The following is a 24,513-nucleotide window of genomic DNA, read 5'->3' as shown; positions in this document are numbered from 1 at the left end:
GTAGTTATATTAGATATTTCCATGTTAAGTTATCGATTTTGAACGTACAGTAGCTTTACACAGTATAAAAAATTCGCATAATGGTACTTCTGACATACTAATTTGTAGCTTATAGTTTGATGAAAATAACTCTCTAAAGAATTCATCGATATTTCCGACAAAAAATGGCTGACTCTTCGTTGCAACGACCATTAGTGAATATTCATTTTCCAAATCAGGAGTTGCATTACCATTTTTGGACATAAGCGATTCAAAATTGTGTATTCATTAGTAGTGCTGTAAATTGATCGATTTGTTGATTATTCTAATGAAGCCACTTTATATTAGGAATGTTGATGTAGTCATTTAGTTCAAACCCTAAACTCTAAATGGCTATAACTACTTTTTTATGATGTTTTTATATGAATAAATTCAAGATTTTCTACGCACTAAAACAATTCTACTACTAACATTAATTAAAAGTGCAATTCAAAGTGAATATAAAGTCTAAAGTTGAAATCTTTTTCATAACCAAGGATGGAATCATTTGTATCATTTTTATATTATCAAAGATAGTATCCCAGTTTTATTGTTCTCAAGGTTTTAGCTATACACTAACTTTTAATAAATCATCGTAATTGTAATTCATAAATTCAAGGACTTGTTTCGCACTACTATTAAGTGAAACTGTATAAATTATTATAAACTCGAATATAATCGTGTAAAACTACTGGTAAAACTAGGTAATCACCAGGGAGTGTCAGGTGAACTCGCCCCTCCTTAAAATGAAGACATCAAGAAAAATATGAAATAGGTGATCAAAACACGTAGGATTTATGGTTAGGTTACTTTATACGTTATATTTGAAATTTAAAATTATTTCATGTTATTAATTTTTGGATGTTCAAATCTAAATATTCCAATTTTCTTGACATCAAATATAAACTTCTACATTTTCAAATTTATAAATTCATACATTTTTAAGTTTACAAATTCATAAATGTAGGAACTTAGCAATTTTTACATTTCCAAATTTCCAAATTTCCAAATTTCCACAATTCCAAATTCCCAAATTCCCAAATATCCAATTTTCCAAACTCCCAAATTTTCAAATTCCCAAATTTCCAAAATTCCAAATTTCTGCAAATGCCAAATTTCTAAAATTCCAAATTTCCAAATTTTTAAATCGCCAAATTCTCAATTTTCCATGTTATCCAGTTGAAAAATTCAAATTTCGATGCAAATCAGTATATGTAGAAAAATTCTTGAAAGTATTAAAAAAAATTCCCAATAATTGTAGCAAATTCTGAATGCTATACAATGAATGATATAACTTTTTAAAATAATTATTACAGTTAAAGTATAGTTGATCAGTATAGTAACACTGATGTAAATGCACATACATGTATTATATCATATTAATACATGTATGTACATATATGTAGATTATACATTATACATATAATCAAATTACTATGTATCCCAACGCGTTTTAGTCATAAAAAAATGTTATTTACATATTACCCTTGACAAGTTTCCTTCTCTATTTAATACTTCTTATGAAGCTATATTAACATTTATTATAAGAAAATACTATTTACATATTACACTTGAAAAATTCTGTTTTACTCAGTACTTCTTATGAGACTATGTTAATATTTATTATAAAAAAATATTATTTACATACTGAACTTAACAAGTGCTCTTTTTTCTTCAATACTTCTCACGTAACTATCAATTATGTATCTTATTATGTTCACATCTTTCATAAAACTATCACATCATTTCGTGGAATGAACATACGAATAATATCAAATATTCATAAATAAAATTAGGAGCACATAGTTTTGTAATTTTATTAATTTCGTGGAACCTTTTTTAATAAACATTATAGAATAACTTCCATAGAATTTTTATTGTATTATCCTAATTTTAAAATATCTCACAAGACCACTTTTTAAGAAATTTGCAAGAATAGACATTTGCTAACAGGTATAATTAAAAGATACATTTAGAAGATTCGACTAGAAGGTTCGAAGGTTCGAATAGAATATGTTCAACTCTTGTCTTGCAATAACGTGTCACAGTCGTGACACACACTTCAGTTCGAATGTACTAAACTAACCTTGAATTTTCGTTGCGATTGAATTTTGGAGTCACTTATAATCTGTGTAATCAAGGACCGCTAAATACACAATATACATAACATTTTAACTTCATTCAGTTGTCTTCAGGTTGTAAGAATAATTAGCTAGCTGTGAATGACGCAACTGTCCAGAAAATTGTAGGCTAAGTGATTAACACTAGATTGACTGAAGACATCAAAATGTTCAATTACGAAAATTATTAAGAAGCTTTTGTCAAAATACCAAATTAACTACAATAAATACAAATTAACCTTCATCGAAATAAAGAAGCATTGTATAAACTTAACGTATTATCCATTACTTATATATTTTTATAGTGTAATATTAATTAAAATAAAAGTGGTCATTAAACGTTCGTAAATGTAGGATTAAAATGATAAATGTCTGTTTATTTCAATTCGCGGTTTTCATACAGACGTTGATCAGACATCGGCATCCATTCAGATATTTCAAAGACAAATAATAATCCATCACCCTGCTCTACGAAGATAGTCGCATAACGTTGCATTATCGTCTCGTTATTCATCCATTCACGGAGGTCATGGATACTAAATCGTACCACTTGTTTCTCCAATCGTTGAAGATGCTTTGAAACTCGAGAGACGTGCAATGTAAAAAATGTACTATGATTGCATCGAGTCGGCGGAACTAGTGAAAAATGCTACGGTCTTCGTTGAATCATTTGCCTCCATGATGTCATGTAACATGTCTTCAGAGAATCTTGGTGTTGTAAGAGTGAGTAAAAGAAACTGATTAGAAGGGTAAATGTGGCCAAGTATGAATATCGAAGAGTATAAATGTGACAAAGAATGAATATGGCAAAGTATCAATTTGGCAAAGTGTAAATGTGATGAAGTATAAATGTGGCAAAATATAGATATGGCAAAGCATGATTGTAGCAATGTATGAATGTAACACAGTATGACTGTGATAAAATATGAATATGGAACAGTACGAATGTGGGGAAGTGTGAGTATGACAAAATACGAATGTGGCAAAATACGAATATGGTAAAAATATAAATGTGGTGAAGTATGAATGTGACAAAATATGAATATGAAAAATTACGAATGTGGTGAAGTACGAATATGACAAAATACGAATACGGTAAAAATATAAATGTGGTGAAGTATGAATGTGACAAAGTATGAATGTGCCACAGTGTGAATGTGGCAAAATACGGATATGGTAAAGTATGAATGTGATAAAGTGTGAATGTGACAAAGTACGAATGTAATAAAGTATGAACATGAAAAAATATGAATGTAGCAAAATGTAAATGTGACAAAATATGAACATGATAAAATGAGTATGTAACAAAATACGATTGTGACAAAATATGAATATGGAAAAGTGTGAATGCGATAATATAATATATAAATGTGAATAAATATGAATGTAGAAAAGTATGAAGATGACAAAGTATGAGTGTAGCACTTTATGAATATAACAAAGTACAAATATGGCAATGTAGAATAAAGTATAAAATATACTAAAAAAATCTGTTATAAAGTACGTAATTTTCGTCATCAAATTGCATTGTTATTCTTCTTTATAATTCTTCCTATATAATTATTCTTCCTTATAATTATACTGCTACAATTCGTACTAGGGCGTATGATCGATCATTAGCATCAATAAATGATTTACAGTCCCACAAGTGATATTACTATAGTATATGGAAAAAAGGGGAGAAAAAATGTCTATGCGTATAGCAAACGATAGTGGTGCGCAATGAGTTTGCGTCACTGATATTGTCGAGTTATCATCGCTTTATAGACTCAACATAAACAGTAAAACGACGTAAAGTTCGTACGAATCAAAGTTTTTGTGCGGTTAAGAATTCATCGTGAATTAAGGGGATGGGGCGAAGAACAATTCTGATTTGTCATTTACGTCAATAGCTTTAATAAGAAGTGTTTTTGAAAAAGTGACTGATTAATCATAACTTGAACATGAATGATGAAATATTCTTAAAGATATTTGAAGTTGTATGTTTTATAATTAGAGATAACTGTTTAAAGATTTAGATAAAGAGATATTTATGATTTTAGAAGACGCTGACAGAGAGTACGAAATTTAGAGCAGTTTTTAATTTTTAAACATTTATATTTATAAATTTGCAAGTTATCATGTATTTATACTTATAAATATGTAAATTTGTAAGTTCAATATTTCCCTATCACAAAATTTTTAATTCACGCGATTTATAAATTTTCGGATTTCAGATTTTCCAAATTTTTATGTTACCACGTTTTTAATTTTAGACATTACTAAATTAGAAGATTTACAAATTTCGATTCAAATTCATGAAATTTAAAAATATATAAATTTAAAAGTGTATAAATTTTCGTATTATCAAATTACTAACAAAGTTTCTGTATTTCTAAATTTCTAAATTTCGAGGTTAACCCAGGTTTTAATATCTCGACACTGTTCGAAATCACAAACTCTTTTAATGCTATATTTTTACCATACATCTAAATCTATTTACAATACATGCACATAACGATGATAAGGAAAAAGTACAGAAATAAAGTTTCAATTAGCAAATGCAGTTTAATGTAATTAAAACTGCTCGAAATGTTCGCATATAATTATGGTTCTCCATGGTAAAGTTGTTGAAAGTTATTTAGAGGACACCACGTCACGATCTAGAATTTCTAGTTTTATTTAAATATTCCATACAGAGCATGTAAAAGACATCTTTCTCTTTTTACTTAATTTGCATAGATGTATCTGACGTAACATGAAACCAAAAATAACTCATAAATTAAAAAAATGTAGAATGACAAAATGAACTGTGTATTTTTTGCACGCAGCGTTAAGTAGTAGACGACTTAAAAAGTTATGTAATATCACATCTAATTGATTTGTCGAAAGAAAATGGATACAATAGATGAAAGAACTATTGTTTGTCCAATAAAATATCACTTATTACTAAATATCTAACAACGCATCGGAGATTATGATTATTTTACCGGGCTATGAAATCACTTGATGATTCTTCAATTATTTTAACAGTCATTCTTCCTATTACTTCTTCAATTAAGAACTTATACTTTGACATAAAAATTGCATGATGATACCTAACATAATTCGTATATCGATTACAATCTTTCTTATTTATCATAATTTCTAATTGGCACAATTTTTGAATGTTAGAATTCCTAGGTTTTACAGTTACTGAGTTTTCAAATTTGAATTTCTTCATTTTTTAATTTTGGAACTTCCATAACGTGGGTCATTTTATTTAGGGACTTGGAATTTTTAGTATTCAAGAAATTTTATAAATTCTAGATTGTTGAATTTTGAGAATTTGGGAAGTTTTAGAAAGTGAAGCTTTTGGTACTTCGAGAATTTATGAAATTTGTAAATTTAAGGATTGGAAAATTTGAAAATTTGGAACTTTGATAAATTTAAAATATTTATAAGTCTGAAAATGTTTAGAAATTCTAAATTTTTTAGTCTTTTATAAAAGTCAGTAATTTACGGAATATAAAAACTCAAAAATTTGCTAATCCGAAAAATTCTAAAAATATATAAAATTATTTTTCATTTCCAACATCAAAAATCTCTGAAATGACTATAATATTTCAGAGACTAATTTTAATATTCTTACAATAAATATTGCTACATCAAATCGAATCTCGAAATTCAGGTAGCTATCCTCAATTCAAGAATTACGCAAACAATAATTTGAATATTCCGTTAAAAAATTGCACGACACCATTTTTACATTTTCAACTCTATTACTGGCATATTTAAGAAAGATAAAAACAGGTAAAGTTGACGCCTCTTAAAATGAACGAGCGATAACGCTTGCCAAATCATACTTAACCTGTTAATTGGTGTTTACAAAAGGTATCAATACATCTAAAGAGTTCAGACAGTTTCGCTGACGCCATGTTCGGCGAGACGATCCACGCGTTCCGTGACCTTCAAATTCAACACACCAAATTTGAATGTATAATCATACAAAACAGAGATTTGTTCAAAAGAAAGCGTTGGATATCGAGTAAACATTAACCTTCATAGAATTTTAACGACTATATTCCCTATCCTCGAACCTGTTTAAATTGTCAAAATCGCAGAATAAGTGGCAGGTGTAATTCAAAATAAGCAGCTCTTAACATCTGTATTTAAATGAGTTCTTGGGTGTTGATTTAAATTAGGGGAAACTAAACAGCTATTCAATACCATAAATTTGAAATATACTTGCTGAACAATTGTGTAAAGACTTGTGGAATTAAGTTGTAATACTGACAAGGGAAATATTCATGTTCTGATGTTTGGGGAGTGCAGTTTGGAAATTTTATATTCTTGAGATTTGTCAATGCATGGCTACTTGTATGTACGTATGTTTGTGTGTGCGCATGGTGTGCGAAGTTTGGCGCGTAAATTGCATGAGTCCCCGTCTTTTGTCTTTTCCTTCTTCTCTGTTCTCGAACGTGATGTGCGCCGCGTATTTTTCACTTTTTTGTAATAAACTAGCAATATATAATTAAATTTTTTATAATTTTTATATATATCGGGTTCCAAAAATAATAATTTTGACACATTATAGCATAAGTCTTTTACGAAATATGGAAAGATTTATGTTTAATATTATTTGAGCTTTGTAGTAAAATGATAGATTTGGTCATTTGTATGTTTTTTATTAATGAACCTTCAAATCAATTCATTTCCAAGTCTAGAAATATGAAAACTACAAATTTTTTTACTTAAGTTTTCTAAATAGTAAAATTCCAAAATTTCGAAAATTCAAAATTCAAAAATTTCTAAGTTGAAAAATTTCTCAGTCCCCAAATGTCCAGACTGTCAAAATAATGAATGTCTAAATTCTGAAATTTTTGAAATTTTAAATTACGAAATTTATAAATTCCCAAATTCAATTACTAAAATCCGAAGTCTCCAAATTCGGGTATTCAAAAATGTTTAGTATTCAAATTTTGAAATTCCCCACTATTTTAATTCCCAAATTTCCGTAAGCTGAAATACCAAAATTCTGAAATTCATAACTTCATATATTATACTTTAAAATCTCGAAGTTTCCAAATTCCTAAATTTTTCAATACCCAAATTTCCAAATACCGAAATTTCTAAACGTCTAAATTCCTAAATGTCCAAAACTTCTTGGCACCCAAATCCCCTAATTCGGATTTAATCCCTAAATTTACAAAAGTTGAAATACCTAAATTCCCAAATTCGTGACTTCATAAACTTCCAAATCTCCAAATTACCAAGTTCCCAACTTAATTCCTAAGTTCCTAAACTCAATACCTAAATTCCTAAATGTCTTAATCCCTAAATTTCCCAAAGCTGAAATATCCACGTTCGCAAATTTCTGAATTCGCGAATTCGAAATCTTCAAATTCTCAATTTCCTATCTTCTTGATACCCAAATCCTCTAATTCCGTTTAAATCCCTAGATTTCCAAAATTTGAAATATCTAAATTCCCAAATTGAATTGACTTCAAAGTGACTTCATAAACTTCGAAATCCCCAAAAGCTGATGTACTCAAATCCTCAAATTCCTAAACTTCAAAACCCTTAAATTTCCAATCTCTCATATTCCGTAAATGTTCCAAATTACCAGATCTCAAAATTATGTAGAACTACAATTCGACAAATTTGACCCTAATCCTTACTTTGTAGGTCATAGACTTTCCTGAAAACCACAAAGGGTCCACGTTCGACTAAATTTGATCGTAGTTCAACAAAAGTGGAACACGATCAGATGATAAAGCAAGGCTTCGAAACGAAAGTGTATAGTAAACATGATACAGGATGAACACACTTTTCGACTAACTTCAAATTACACACGCTTGGAACACTTTTAATGAACCGTTAATTCAAACGGAGTTAGGCTTATACCGATACAGAATATTTGTTATACGCGGCGGTCTTGTATTGCCAAGTAGAAATTGTGAAATAGTGAATGGCCTTTCGCGATTCTGCGTTACCTGCGAGCTGTTCTTGCCTTCTACACAAAAGTTTTCGTCGCGATTTCTTCAAATTTCGAATTTCATTGAAATTATACTTATTCGTTCTAAAAAATGTGAGTAATTGTATGCGTACTCAAGTGAGCAAAGTTTGTTTTCTAAAAGGAATTTACATTAGTAAAATTCTTGCGATTTTAAATGGATTTTATATTTATTTTTGTGTACAAAATGGCGATTCATAGTTAATGGCAATTGTAAGGTAATTTGAGAGAGCAAAATTGTTTACATTTTTAGTAGAAGCTAATATCAGTTTTCCTACTAGGGGGACCTCTGTTTACTCCTCCTAACTACGTCCATGTCGCCAGGACCGGAATAAGATTTTTGGGGGCCTGAGACTATCAAATTTTCAGAAGGCGAGTTCATTGAAAAATTAAGAGAAAAATAATAAATTTGTGTAATATAATTTATGATCAAACAGGTAAATTTTCTAGACAGAAAGTGAGTATGGATGATATAGAGTATAAATAGAAATTTGTTGTATAATACAATAAATAAAATAAAATAACATTTGTTATAAAACAAAAATAATAATTTTACAAAGATCTTCAACTGCGTATATCTTTAAATTTTTAGGTCCCCAAATTCTTAAATCCCCAAGTCTTAAAATCCATATTATCTTCTCAAACCTGAAATACCTACATCTCAGATACGCACCAAATGTAGGTACTCAGGTACCAAATGTAGGTACGTCCTTAAATTTCGAGGTCCTAAACTACTCTCTGATATTCCTATGTCTTCAAATTTCTAGATCTCTAAATTCCACGATGGCGAAATATTTAGACTCTCATATCTCTATTCTGAAATTTCCAGCTCTCCAAATTTCGAAGTCCCTAAAGATCTATCACATATATCTATGTCCTCAAATTTCTAGGTTCTTAAACACCTTCAAACTTCAAACTTTTAGGTTCTCCATCTCGAGATCCCCGAATACTTATAGCTTGAAGATCCTACGTCTGCAATCCTCAGATTTCAAAATCTCAAAATTCCCAAATACCTATGTCTGAAATACCTACACCTTCAAACTCGTAGGTCTACTGGAATTGTAGGTTCACAATTCCTAGATCCTCAAATTTCACAGTTTTCAAATACTTATATCCTCGAATTCTTAGACTCGTAAGCACCTGTGCTCTCGAATTCCTAGATCCTAAATATCCCTTTCCAAATTCTTGAACCACGAAATACTTAAACTCTCATATTTCGATATCCCCAAATGCCAATGTCCTCAAATTACAGTGTTCTCAAATTCTTAGACTACCAAATCCCACATTCCCACGTCTATCATCCTAAAATCCCAAAACCTAAATTTGTCGCCACAATTCATCCCCACATCAAATCCTCAAAAATCTCTAAATATCAATAACTGCAAGATGGTTGCCATATTTTCATCCGGAAAACCACATTCACTCTTGAGTGTATAACTCTCGTTTCATAAGTATATATAAATACAACTTGTAATTATTTCAAGAAACAAAGAATAAACAAAGTATCAGTTACACGATAGCAATGACTGCAAGATTGTTGCCATATTTTCATTAGGAAAACCACATTCACTCTCGAGTGTATAACTCTCGTTTCACCAATATATCGAAATACAACTTGCAATTATTTCAAGAAACAAAGAATAAACAAAGTATCAGTTACACTCCTGTATGTACCCTAATGTGGAGCTCCATGGAAAGTTCTTTAGCTATAGTCTCTTATAGCTCTCTCTTAATCCCGGCCTACATGAGCAATGTTTCTGATTTGATATGACAGCTAAATAAGACCGTGTATTTCGCTGTAGTACAGAAACGCCATGACGTAAAACGCTATTATTAAGGACCTTGTTGGTTCTAATCAACCGTAAAAAAGGAATGATTTTCAAGTAGTCGTAGCGCACTCAACAATGACGCTGACTGTCAGCTTAATTAAATTATCGTACCGGAGCTAACTTTATTTTGCAATTTCTTGCCGCGAAGCGAACACGATTAGCTGATAATGAGAAGATCAAATTTACATTACTTATCACACGGCCAGCGATTCGTTCACAATAATGCGCAACTCGGTTATTAAAAGGGCGATTAAAATAAACCTGCAATGTGAAACAAAGGTAATACCTTGAAGTCCCGTTTTTCTTTGTCCGAGTACTTATCAGCTGAAATGTTATTAAAACTCGAGAGTAATTGAGAATCTCAAGATCACCTGTCTGTTGAAACATTACGAGTGACTTAACGAGAAAGAATCGTAAATTAATTCAACGTTTTCACTTCTTTCTGTTACAGTAATTATGTATTATGCGAGCCTTTGTCTTGATAAATTTCACACATTTCCGTAAATAGAATGAGTTTCGAACTGTTTTCCGTGTTAACGACAGATACTTGGGTTTTTGTCAGTGAGTATTGAATTATTGCGAATTATATTGTCTTTAGATTACCGTGTATCAGATTATCACACGTTAGATAAAATCGTGTGTTAGATAACCATAGGTTAGACTACCATTTGTTAGATTTCCACACGTTAAATTGTCATGAATCAGATTTCTGTTAAATTAGAGCACAAGATATTACGATACGTTAAATGACCACGCGTTAGATCACCTCGCGTAAAATTTCTATTCATTAAATCACAACGCATTGTACTATCACGCGTGAAGTTGCCGTATATTGGATTAGTATGCGTTAAACCCCCATGCGTTAAATTTCCATATGCTAAATCATAACGCGTTAGATAGCCACCCATTAGATTACTACCCGTTAGATCGCTACACATTAGATTACTGCGTGCTGAGTAATTACGTGTTAGATTAGTACGCGCTGTTTAATTACGTGTTAAATCAGCACGCATTAGATTATCGCGCGTGGGACAGTTGCACGTTAGATTCCTACGTACTAAATCGCCATAAGTTGTATAGCTGCCTGTTTTATTTCTACGCATTAAATCACTGCACACTGTATAGTTTCACATTAAATTTCTAAGCGTTATATCGTCACATGTTATATCATTACGCATTGTATCATCACTTATTGGAATGTTACCTACGCGTTACATTGCTACACACTACAATGTAGCTACACAAGTTCACACGTGTTAAATGACCACTCGTTAAATTCCCACGCGTTAAACCGCCACTCGTTAGATTTCCACGCGTTAAATCGCCACCCGTTAGATTCCCGCGCGTTAAATCGCCACTCGATAAATTCCCATGTCTTAGATCGACAGGTGTTAGATTTATATGTGTTGTGTTGCAACAAGACAAAACGTACAGTATAGTTAGATCGCCAATAAATATTTGGATCGAATAGTTGCACTATATATCGCCACATGATATATACCTACGCTCAGAGATTTCAGACACACCCTCTATTTTCTATGTATTGTAGTTACACCGATAGTTGATAATATTGTTACACGTTCAAATATCAATAACAGATAGAACTTTACACACCTAATGACACTTAGGAAAGTAATTAATGCCACTTTCTTCAGAAACTCATCAATATTCTCGTATTATGGTCTAGCGATACGCTTCGACGTATCGCGTGTAAACAAAGGCGTATCCTCGATAATTACGTGCCAGATTAAAGGCACAGCAAAGGCACATAAAAATTATTTAGTTTGTAGTTATTGCTAAGTACGCGGTTTTACTTTGTTAAACAATTAACAGCTTGGAGAACATACAGAAAACTAAATATAAAAAAAAAATGATTATGTTGAGTGTTGCGTTAAAAGTTTGTTTGAAGCTTGTTTCAAAAACCTATACTATTGTTACTGTATCAAATTCATAGCAATGTACTATTAATAAAGCAAGTACTTTGATTTGAAAATTAATATTATTTTTAATAAAATAAATATCAATGTTACATTTTATTTTTTAATTTAATAGCAATGTTATATTGTTTTAACCTATTCAAGAATGCTTCTTTAATTCTAAAAAAATAAATAATTTAATTTTTCGGTGTTATTGCACTTTACTCGTTTGAAGTTTGTAACAATTCCATAAATGAATATTGGAAGAATTTATAATATACAAAATAATACTAATATTCATATATATGACCTCTGATTGATGAATTTAAGAAAACTAAGCATTTATATAGGTATATGCATTCTTCAAGAATTTAAACTTATAGACCTGATTAAACATCCTCCGATTTCTTATTAATACTGATATCTTCACAATATTATTACGTCGGAACTTTGATGTAATCTGACCTTTTAAGTGTAAGCCGATACGCTATCATTAATGACTAATTTACAATTAAAAATCGTAAGTTATTACGTTGGCATTATGTCCCTTCCTGATAAAAATTAAGTGAGATAATGGCGTTAAGAATGAGCGTAATAGTAATCTATAAATTAGCCAAGCTAGAGTTCCAATCCGGACTTCAAAACGACATTTTCTTTTGTTTTCTTTTCCTTTCTTAAATAGTTCACTGTTGTCTGTACTAAACGTATTGAAAGATATCTAAATTTATACGATAATCACACACTTTATTATCGTTTATTTCGTGCAGAGTTCTTATTACGTTTCTTGTTAAAATAAAGAATATAAGTTTGTTCAGGAACTAAAGAAGCTATTTTTTGTTTTAAATTAAACATTAGTAGATTCACACACTGAGAAAGCTAATATAATATACTAAATTATTTTTGTTATTTTGAAATAAAAGAATACACGTTAAGCTAATTGTTATTGGGATAAGTCATTAGTTATTAACAATTTTCTATCAACAAATTTCTATTAGAATTGGATTTAAATGGAAAAAATAATTCAATACATTTTTATTGAAAAAAAAGAGATTTTAATGAATTCCATTATACATAATAAAATTTTGATAATTAATATTAATAGTTAAAATTGCTATAATAATAATAACATTTTTAATCTAAAATATTACACTTTTAGAAATCAAGAGAATATTAGAATTTATTTTAAATAATTCAACTGACATTTGTTACGTTTAAAAAAATAAATAGGAAAAAAGAATAGTTTGATTAATTCTTTTCTTTACATTATATTGTAAATTCTAGCATTCTATTAAATTTCAAGCAATTATTTAATTAGCCAATTAATAAATATATTTGATAACTAATAAAATTATTGAAAATATTGTTTAGATTTTGTAGTTATAATTTAGTGCTATGTCGCTTCAAAATTTTGCAAATTTGCAATCGTATCTACCTTCACTTTAAATTTTTCTTATCATTTGAAATATAAATTTTCATACACAAAATATCATTATTAAATTAAACTTTCTTATCATTACTTGTGAGTGTCCAAAAGTATGTATTTTTTTTAAATTATGAGTGTCACAGAACAAAATATTAAGTAGCTACGTTTTCATAATACCAAATGGTAGTTTTATGTATAACAATAAGTCAAAAATATAGCGTTACAGTTTTTGATGTATGACTTCGTTGTCAAAAAACTTGAATTTCAAATATTCGTCAGAAAACTTATTCACGTTAAAAAATACTGTTACCCAATTTTTCGTTAATTTAATAATTAATCCTTTGCATTCGAAGATTTTACTGACAGCAGATAGCAGCTGTAGCACTTCCTAATTATAAAAATTCGACGAAGTTTTTTGAAGTTGTTATTTTTTACCACCAGTCATATTGTCGGCATCACTGTGTTCATAGGTCATACATGAAAACTATAGATTTCATTAAAAAGTTTTCATTCGAAATTGTTATGTTAAACTAAGTGGTGAATGTGAATCATCTTTTGAGTACAAAGGGTCATTAAAACGTATAAAATAATATAGGTATATTAATATATAACAAATCTCCAAATTGTGTATAATGTACACAATTGCATGTATCTATAATATCATAATTGCATGATCATTTCAAAACGTTGACATTATTGCATAACATATAACACAATTTACGCGACATTACAGTCAAATAATAATGACATAACTATTAAGCAATAACACAATTAATATACAGGGTGTTACCTGTAACGCTACTCACGATTTTTCTCCCACTTGCAGCCACCTTACGAAAAAAAGTTTAGAATAAAATTTGCAGGGTATGAAGTGCACAATAGATATTAGTAAAGCAAATTTTGAAAACAGTTTGTTCTCTTGGCAAAGTCAAGGTCACCTTGGGTTTCTTAAATAGGAACATACATTTTTTTTTATTCATAGCTTTAGAGGACATCGAGACGAATTCGAAACATATATTACATTATATTTTTATTAACATATTACTCGATTTACAGAAGTGGAAAAGTGAAGTAAAAGACTGGAATATTATGTGATGGAAGGCGACATATGTTACATTTTGAACATGTAATTAAATAAAGTGTATTTTTCTTATATTCTAGTCGCGTGTTTACATTCAGTGATCTCTTTGGAACCAAATAATGGTTATCCTACCAAAGTCAAAAGCTAAGTACTTTACATTTTTCCACTTCTGTAAATCGAGTAATATGTTAATAAAAATATAATGTAATATATGTTTCAAATTCGTCTCGATATCCTCTAAAGCCATGAATAAAAAAAAATGCATGTTCCTATTTAAGAAACCCAAGGTGACCTTGACTTTGCCAAGAGAACAAACTGTTTTCAAAATTTGCTTTACTAATATCTATTGTGCACTTCATACCCTGCAAATTTTATTCTAAACTTTTTTTCGTAAGGTGGCTGCAAGTGGGAGAAAAATCGTGAGTAGCGTTACAGGTAACACCCTGTATAATAACTAGTAATACAATTTACTGATAGTACCTTTCCTAGTTTATATATATTTCTCACCTTAACGATAAAATCATTAAAAATTGCATTTTCCAAACCAAAACATCGCAATTATTAAAAAATGTCGAAATAAAATTTTCTAAAAACCAAAGCCAGATATAAAAAAATTCTATTTCACATTTCGCGCTTATCTTTTCCGGTGCAATCGCTTCCTTTCTTGTTTTTCTATCAGATCGGAAATGCTTCGTGTTTGCAAATGGAAGAAATCGGCAGATATCTCACGGTAAAATCTAACAACTTGTTAAATAAGTGAATCTTTGAAAAACACGTCAAGTTTTCGACACGTGATCGAGAGGCGCGGCTCTAGTTCTCAAACGGATTCGCAATCACGTAATTTTTTATTTTCGCATAAAATAACGGAGCTGCGGTTAATGAGAACATATGATTAGCGGTTCGTAATCGGTATACGGCTGCGTCCAATCATGTTCGTGAATTCTATTTGCATCGATCCACACCCTCTTACATTAGAATATCCTTATGCGTTTTATGCTACAACGTTGCTTAATTGCTTCGTGGAGTGATCGGTTGATTAATAATCGACGAGCCTCCGATGACTCGCAAGAAATCGAAGATGACAACAACCGGTAACATTCTAACTGACTGTTGGATTTCGCGAAAAGTCTATTTGAACATCTCGTCATCAATCGTGCCAATTTATTCCGATGACGTCCTCAATTTCCTATATCCCGTATTCGATATTGCAATCGATAGAATGACGGTTGCCTACGTTTTATACTGATTTGTTTTTCCCCCAGTGACGATATTAATTTTCCTATTCCAAGAATGTGTCTTATCCAGGAAGTAATTATTGGAGCATAGAAATATCTTGACCATTTTAGAAAGTATTTTCGATCGATAAGGTATTTTTAACAGCGCTTACGATGACATCTTAAAGTTCCCTTCCGTTTTATAGCACGTTTTACGCGCAGTTTCACTGTATGTGTAAACTGATTTGAATAAATGACTACCGGGCAGAAATGACCCGGAGAAACAGTTAAATCTGAAATAATGCAGCCTTTAAAATTTTAATCGTTCTTTTAATGCAGAATCATGTTCAGGTCAGTTGATAATTTTATAGATGCAGTTTCAGTATTATATTTACTTTATGATATTCACCGACTTCGATTATACATCCACAAATTTAAAAAAGCGAGTGTTATCATTAACACTAAAACCAGCGTTAATTTATATTTAATTTGAAATTAATTATGAAATTGAAAACCCAGTAATAAAGCGATAAAACATGAATTAGCACACTAATTGTTTATTATGATGAAATTCAAATTTCAGGAAAATCATCTTAATAAATTGTAACTTACAATAAGAGACTTGTGAACCGGTCGTTTGACTGTTTTGGTATTTTCAGTTTCAAAGTAAGTGGCAGATTCTTAAGATAACATAACACTCGAAAATTGAAAACTAATAAAAATAAAAAATTTGTAAAATAATTATGAAATTATAATATCCTTGACAGGACCACCCATTTTAAGAAACTTATAATACAATAATAAACACTGAACTAATATCATTCTCCATATAAACAAAATGAATAAAAATAGAAAAATGAAAAACAATTTTTAATTTAGAAATAATTAAAAAATTATAGTATCTTTTCTAGGACCACCCATTTTAAAAAATGTATAACATAACAATAAACCACGTACCGATATCCACCCTTCGTCCAAAAAAATTGATAAAAACAATGAAGAATTGAAGAACAGATTTTAATTCAGAAATAAGGAAAAAGTACAATACCTTTCACAGAACAACCCATTTTAAGAAATGTATAATATAACAATAAACCACGTATCGATATCCACCCTTCGTCCAAATAAAATTAATAAAAATAAAGAAGAATTGAAAAACAGTTTTTAATTCAGAAATAATAAAAAAAATACAATACTTTTCACAGAACCCATTTGAAGATGGGTATAAATGGGGAAAATGTATAATATAATAATAAACTCTGTAGTGATATCCCATCTTTCCGCACAAACAATATAATAAATAGTACTTACTCCATAAAAAAAATCCACGAGTTACAAGTACACAATGCCGAAAACAATAGCTAATGCAGAAAAAGATTGAAACACAAAAAGGAGTTTGATACAACTTCCTGTCACAAACGTTCTTGACCGGTGTCACAAAACAAGAGAAACCGAAGGACCTACCTGAACCGAATCTGTCGACCGAATATATCTGCGTTCAACTATTCTCGTCTGTCTCTGGTAAAATTGAATTCACTGACTGTCGAACAATTAATTGGTAAGCTCTCGCTTCTCTTCTGTGCATCTGGAGATTGATTAACTACGGAATAAATGTACGGATAACCCCGGCGTAATGACACCAAGAGAGCGCAGCTCCCGCACGGAGGACTCGCCGTGGACTGACGTGGTTCCCGCTTCTGCACGCTGTCTAACCCACGCTACCAGTTTTACTGCTCGAGTGGAGTGCCGAGTGCAGGGCCGGCGCGAATTCTGTGGGATGTGTGCACTACACCTGAGACTAAGCCGTTTGTGGTGTTACAGATCTAGGGATACGAAGGATATTTCTATTTTCTAAATATTAGCTACCGAATTATAGATTTTTAAATTTTCAAATTAGTAAATTTTTGTATTTTAAGTTTTGCTACTTGAGTGGAGTGTCGAGGACTCTGTGTGCATGTAATGTGTGCATTGTAAAATTGTAAAATTGTAAAATTCTGTAATTCTCAAAATCTCAGTAATCAGCAAATTTAAAAATTGTCAAATTCTTAAATTCGAAATTTTTTTATTCCAGACACCCAATTTGTCAGATTTCTAAGTTCCTATATCTCAAACTCTCCAATTCTATATTCGTAAATACTCAAATTCTTATAAGTCACAATTTCCAAATCCCCAAATCCTCAAATCACCAAATCACCAAATCTCCGAATCCCCAAATCCCCAAATCTCAAAATCACCAAATCCCTAAATTCCACATTCCTATATCCCCAAATACCAAATTTCCAAATCCGTAAATTTCTATATCTTAAAAATTTTTAGATCCCAAAGTTTCCAAATCCCCAAATCCCCAAATCCCAAAATCACCAAATCCCCAAATCCCCAAAATCCTAACTCCCCAAATCCCCATATCCCCAAATTTCTAAATCCTTAAATTTCTATACCTTCAAAATTTTCAGATCCCAAAGTTTCCAAATCCCCAAAACACATTTCCAAAATTTCCCAATTCCAAAAATTGATTAATCCCGAAATGTCTTCGTCCTTGTTATATTCGAAGGTAATTATGAAAGTAAAATTGTGATGATCGTGGCAGTAAAGAATAATTAATGTGGCATTTGCGTGAATGATTCTCCCTTCCATTGATCTTCACTTAATATTCAGAAAATCCTAGACCGATTCAGAACAAGATGACCTCAAAAACGGTGAAAAGATTAGGCTGTCGCTTCACGAGCGTCTTAAACCACACTCGAATGTTCAGCTTTAAAATAAAAGAAGAAAACGCGCGGCACATGTAACAGATGTGAACGCAGACGTGCGATTTTACCACAAACCAGCTTCTTGTTCGCTGCGATATGTGCGGATTGTAACGTGCAGATACGCCAGGGACAAGCTACGGGACAATATCTCGAAGCAATGTGACACAGTATAATCGAAACGGTCTAGAATAATATGTTATTTATAGACTAAGGATATTTATGCACTAATGATATATCGAAGTCTGCGAAGTTGTATATGAATCATGTAATTTATCTAACAAAAATAATATAGAACTTCAGATCACACGAAACGTGTGAAATATTTTAAAGGGGGGAAATATAAGGGGGAATGTGTTATATAAGAATCTTGTTAAATAATTATTTGGAGTATTTTCAGTCATGTAATCTTATTATATTACTACTATTACTATTTTAGTATTGTACTATTTCACTATGGTATTGCTATTGTAATATGCCTGTTGTACTATACCTATTGTAATATGTTGCTATTTTTCTATTGTATTAAATCCATTATTTTGTTAATTTAGCATTTTATCACTGTACGATTTGATCTTTGCACTAATATAATATTGCTGAACTATTACTATACTGTTCCTATACAACTACTGTATTAGTGTTATACCCTTACTACACTATTACTGTACTATTACTGCGTTACTACCGTACCATTACTCATACTATATTGTCACTATACTGTTACTGTACTGTCGCTGTACTGTCACTGTCTTGTCACTATATTGTTATTATAGTGTTACTATACTGTTACTATATTGTTACTATACTACTTCTATATTGCTACTACACTGCTGCTATAGTACTACTATTACTATACTATTACTGTACTATTACTGCACTAATACCGCACCATTACTACACTGATACTATACTGTCATTATACTCTTACTATACTGTTGCTATACTACTACTATACTGCTACTATGTTGTCATTATTGCTATACTGTCACTATATTATTGCTACACTGATACTATATAACTAATGTAATATTAACAATACTATACTACTACTATATTTCTATGCTATTACTATACTACTGTACAACTACTATACTATTATGTCACCCTACTGCTCCACTAATTATGCTATATTGCTATGTTCCTATATTGCTATTCTGTTATTGTATCATCTTGCTGTTTCACTATTGTACTTATAAACGTGTCAATGTACCACGATTTGGTGCTTTATTATACTATTATACTTCCATCCCATTAAAGCAGTAATTAGAGTATATTGCTATTTTTCATTCTACTATTTTACTACATCACTATTAAATATACTTGTTAAATGTTCCACTATGCTAATGTTTTATTGTGTGATCCTATAATTATTATAATTGTACTATATTGTTTTTTTTATTTAATCACTCTATTAGTTAACTATTTTGTTACTTGACTGGTATACGATTAAACTCATTCACTGGCTACTATTCTAATGATGTACTATATTATCATTCACCCATCGTATTATTTTATCAATTTTATTTTGCAATTACACTATTTCATCATCAACTAGTGTATTGTTCTACTACTTCACTATACCACTATACTACAATTCCACTGTTCTGCTATACTATTTCTACTACACTCGCGTAAAGCATTATGTAATACTCTACAAATGTTATGTCTCAACATTAGTTTATTATTTTGCAATAAACTTGTTGGTTATTTTGAATAAAAATTATTTATCACGTATCCACAGTTGATTATTGCAAACGGAAATTAGTTGTCACATATAAATTTGTGAAGAAATTTAAAAAGATTTCATTTCTTGGATCTTGTTTACGACACTTTCTATTTTCCTCTTCGCCAACTACACAGCCATGCGTTCGTCTCTTTTCAATCAACCAATCGCTCTTTCGTAAATCGTAAATTTCTCATTCATTCACGAACAGTTTCATTCATACTTTTAAACATTTCACACGGCTGCCCACTTCGTTCTCTACACCAGCACATTCTCAGAAGACGGTTTTTATACGCGTAAAAAATTACTTCCTCTGAAATTTTTTTTAAATAAAAGTACACATAATTGTGCTTTACAATAGCTTGCATGCCAGACTCTCATGCAATCGTTGTCAAAGCTGTGCATCTTCCCACGAACATTTAGCAACAATAAATGAATATTTGATTGTACAAATACATATCGAACAAAATAACGAGTGTTAGTTTTGCAAAATAAAAATACGATGACTATTGAAATTACAATATATGATGCAACCGACAGGTACCGTCAACAGAGTATTGATATCAGCAATATTTTTGATACCAATATTATCAGTGATAAAAGGTTAACATTATTTTCCACACGAACGATTAAGTTGGAACTCATGCTTCTTTTAAAAATTTTCATCCATTTCTTTTTTCTAGTTCAGATTTTACGTCGCACAGACCTTCAGGTTATTAGCGACGACTGGGTCCTGTTTCCTTTTGAGAAAGGCTATATTTGTTTGACTATATTCTGTGGTACATATTAATGTCTTTCAGGTACTTTAGGGTATCTTCTATGTGTTTCTATGAAGCTAAGGCTTTGGTTGGTTATTCCATACTTTTATCTCTGGATATTATACGGTGAATGCACGTAACAGTAATAAAATAATTGATCTTGAGGGAAGAGTTCAAGGTCCACTTTGTGGCAAATTTCTTTGATGCATTTTTAGCTATTTAAATGTGTAGAATTATAACCAGTAATAATAATTAATTTGACTGATTTTGTAAACTACTTTAATAATTAATTTTATTTTGCTCGTTAGGGTTCTCTTCGTTTCCTAGACACTCCGTGTCTTTCGGTAATTTTTACATTTTTCCTGGGGGTTTTGGCCCATTTTAACCCTTTGCTCTACAATATCATGTCACAAACGTGTCTATGACTGTCACAGTCGTGACACACCTACCATTCGAATGTGATAAACCATACTCATATTTTCACTGCAATTGAATTTTAAATTCAATTCTAATTATAGTCTGCATAATCAAGGATCGCTGAATACATTATGTTCCTAATATTCATTGTTCAGATGTTTTAACGTTGTGACAATAATTAATTAACTGTGAATGACGCAACTGTCCACAAGATTATAGGTTAAGGGATTAGGTTAGGTTAAGAATGTTTGTCAAAAAGGCGTATCTGTCATGGTTTGATCTGTACATTCGTGTATATGAATGAGTGGTCCAAATGGGGTTTTATAATATTTTGTTACGTGGATCGAGATGAGGTTTTATAGTATTTTGATGTCGTGTTAGATAATTGTAAGAGACAAACGAAAAATAAAAGGACATAACTGTTAAAATAATGCCAGGATTTAATAATTTTAAAAATAAATGGGTAATTGGCGAAATCACAATAACGAATGAATACTTATTTATAACAAAACTTCTCGTAACCAATTTATTGGTGCTCGTTCTAAAACAACCGCATCGATACCCAATCGATATACATACATTCATGCTCATACGTTACATCATACGGTGTTCAAAATAAAAGATACAGGATCATGTTCATACAAAAAGTGTTTACACAATGATAATATTTTTAACCCTAGCTTTACGGACGTTGACTGATTACTTATTAAAATGGAAAGTGAACTCTAAAAATAATTAAATAATGAATAATGTGTACACTAGTTTATACAACAAGCCAGCTTTAACATTTTGACAGAAACTTAACCCCTTCCCATACAATTTATTTGTCAGATGCATCAGTCAAAACTAACTATTCATAGCTATAATGTTTAAACAAACACTGAAAATTAAAATGTTGTGAATTTTTGATATTTTTATAGTAAATTATAGTTGGATTTAAATTTGAAGTTGAAGACTATTAAAAATTTGAGTAAGTTTTGTTATATTTGAGCCGTAAGTGCGTCACGAGTCAAAGTACGGCAAGGAGTTAATAATTTTCGTAACTGAAAATAAAAAATCTAGGATCCATCATTTTGACAGGTTTTACAAAGCAAGCAACTTTCACTAAAAATAAAATAAATGCAGAAATATGTAGTAAAAGTAAAAAGAAAGCATATCTATGTAAATTTTAGTTTTGTTATTATGACGTGTGGAATAATTGGATTTGACAAGCCATGGTTCGAGTAATAATGTAGAACATATGTGTCAGGGAGATTTCAAAAAGGTGATTTAGCCTGTCACTCATGGTTTGTTTACTGAAGTAGGACACATATGTCCCGTTGACCTCAAAGGGGATAGCACTTTCAGTATCATATTATTGATTTGTATTTGAATAGTGAATTTTTGTAAAAATTTGTTGTTTTGCTTCAAAATTATATTTATATTTTGTAAAATACTGAATATACTTGTATTCCTTGATCCGAGTAGATGACGTTACATAGGCTATAATAGTGTCAGTATCCACATAAATTTGAGAATTTGAAAGCAGATAATTTCACCAAACCGAGAAATTTTATAATTTCAAAATTTGCGAATTTTTGAGAATTGTGAATTTTGGAAATTTCGAAAATTTCGAAAATTTCGAAAATTGAAAATTACGTTATTTCACTTAACCTAGAAACTTAAAAATTTCGAATTTGGGAATCTCAAAAGTTGGAAAATAGGGACTTAGAAATTTCAGTGTATGAAAATCTGCATGATATAGGTATTTGAAAATTTAGAAGTTGTCATGATTTATGAATATTTTAATTGAAAAATGTGAAAATTAAAAAATTTCAGAATTTGAAATTTTGTCATTTGGAAATAACAGCATATGAAATTTCGAAAATAAAGTATGTAAAGATGTAGTAATTTAAAAATTTGACACGAAAATAGTGTACAAGATTTTCAACATTCTATGTTCTTAATACAATATTACTAAGAACTTATACAAATTTTTTCTCCTAACAATAATGTCTTTATACTTTAATATTTATGTTTATATTAGTTTGGACTATCTTGCGTTCACCAGAATTTAAAAAAATCACATTTTAAATTCTTCTTTGATAAAAGTAATATTCTTTCGCTATCATAAGAAATTAATTTTTTTCTATATCTAAAATTTTTATGCAACATTAAATCTTGAAAATTGAAATAAATAAGTATTAATATATTTAAATATCATTGTCGTAGCTTTCATTTTTCCTCTTTTACCCTTTTTTTGGTGGCACTGTATAATCCATAACCTAGATATTTTTGCACCCATTGTCACTCTCTTGTGGTCGGCCCTGATTCTGCTAGTATTTCATGAAAATAATATACCAGATGGTTCATGTGAATTGGAGTGTATCACGTCAACAGATTGTCCTAAAGGCCGTTTCTGGTATACAGAGTTAAACGTTAAACCATCTGACGCGGCTGCTGATAATTATGCAACAAAGCTGTTACGGTAACAGCAAAAAGAAAATGAAGTAATTCGTAAATGGCTGATTAGAGTAATAGTTTGAAAACCGAGCAATCTCAAGGTTTATGTTTCGCATTTTTTCATAACATGAAGTGTTTTTTATTATGACGAACATTTTTTTATATTAAAGCGTTCAGTAAATTAATTAACAATGCAAGTGATTGTATACATATGTTAGAATGTACATACTGTATATTAATCTATTTAAGTTGAAAATTGTTGGATAAGTACACCATGCGGTTCTTGTTTTTATATTGTAACATGATTGAATTACTATTATAATATTAATATAATAAAATAACCTATAAATTAATATTTTGTATATTAGTATATAAAATAATACATGTATTATAATACGTTTGCATGTGATTGTAATATTAACATAATAACATAAATCTATGAATGTATACTCAATAATGAAATATATGAAATAATGTATACATGCGAATATACATATGTATACATGTATGTATATTTTAATATCATTAAAATTATTTTAACATTAGAATGTTAATGTAGTCAAGATATAATTACAGTATTAAATACTAAATCATATTGGTATTAACAATTATTTCCTAATGTTTTGTAATTACAATTTTTCATTTCATTTTGATGTATCACATATGTGATACATATGTGATGTGTTACATATGTGTATAATAATACGATGTTATATAATTTTTCATTATGCAAATTTGTTTATTTGTTTTTTGTTTTCTCATTATAATCACTTCTAAGAATTAACATAACGTATTTCATTTATAAAATTAAAAAAATCGTGCAATGAAAGAATAATAAAATTTTGTGTTTT

At 30.2% G+C, this 24,513-nt stretch overlaps 1 protein-coding gene across 5 annotated transcripts in view; it reads right to left on the bottom strand.

Moving 5' to 3' along the window:
- LOC100880961 (uncharacterized) overlaps positions 1-17,284 on the bottom strand; it is a 59,742-nt gene extending 42,458 nt beyond the window's left edge. The window contains exons 1-2 of one of the 5 annotated variants that reach the window (XM_076538513.1): positions 17,040-17,283; positions 16,887-16,936 (exon numbers count right to left, since the gene is read on the bottom strand). The gene's annotated coding sequence lies outside the window, so the exon portion shown is untranslated. Of the gene's footprint in view, positions 1-11,442; positions 11,555-16,886; positions 16,937-17,039 lie in introns of those variants that run through there. The other 4 variants (XM_076538511.1, XM_076538512.1, XM_076538514.1 and 1 more) reach the window with 4 other exon arrangements.
- Between the last annotated feature and the right edge of the window lie 7,229 nt (positions 17,285-24,513).

This window comes from Megachile rotundata, chromosome 12, assembly GCF_050947335.1.
Source record: "Megachile rotundata isolate GNS110a chromosome 12, iyMegRotu1, whole genome shotgun sequence".
NCBI lineage: Eukaryota > Metazoa > Arthropoda > Insecta > Hymenoptera > Megachilidae > Megachile > Megachile rotundata.
Note: the sequence above shows the minus strand (reverse complement) of the source record. Positions and strands in the feature narration are given on the sequence as shown.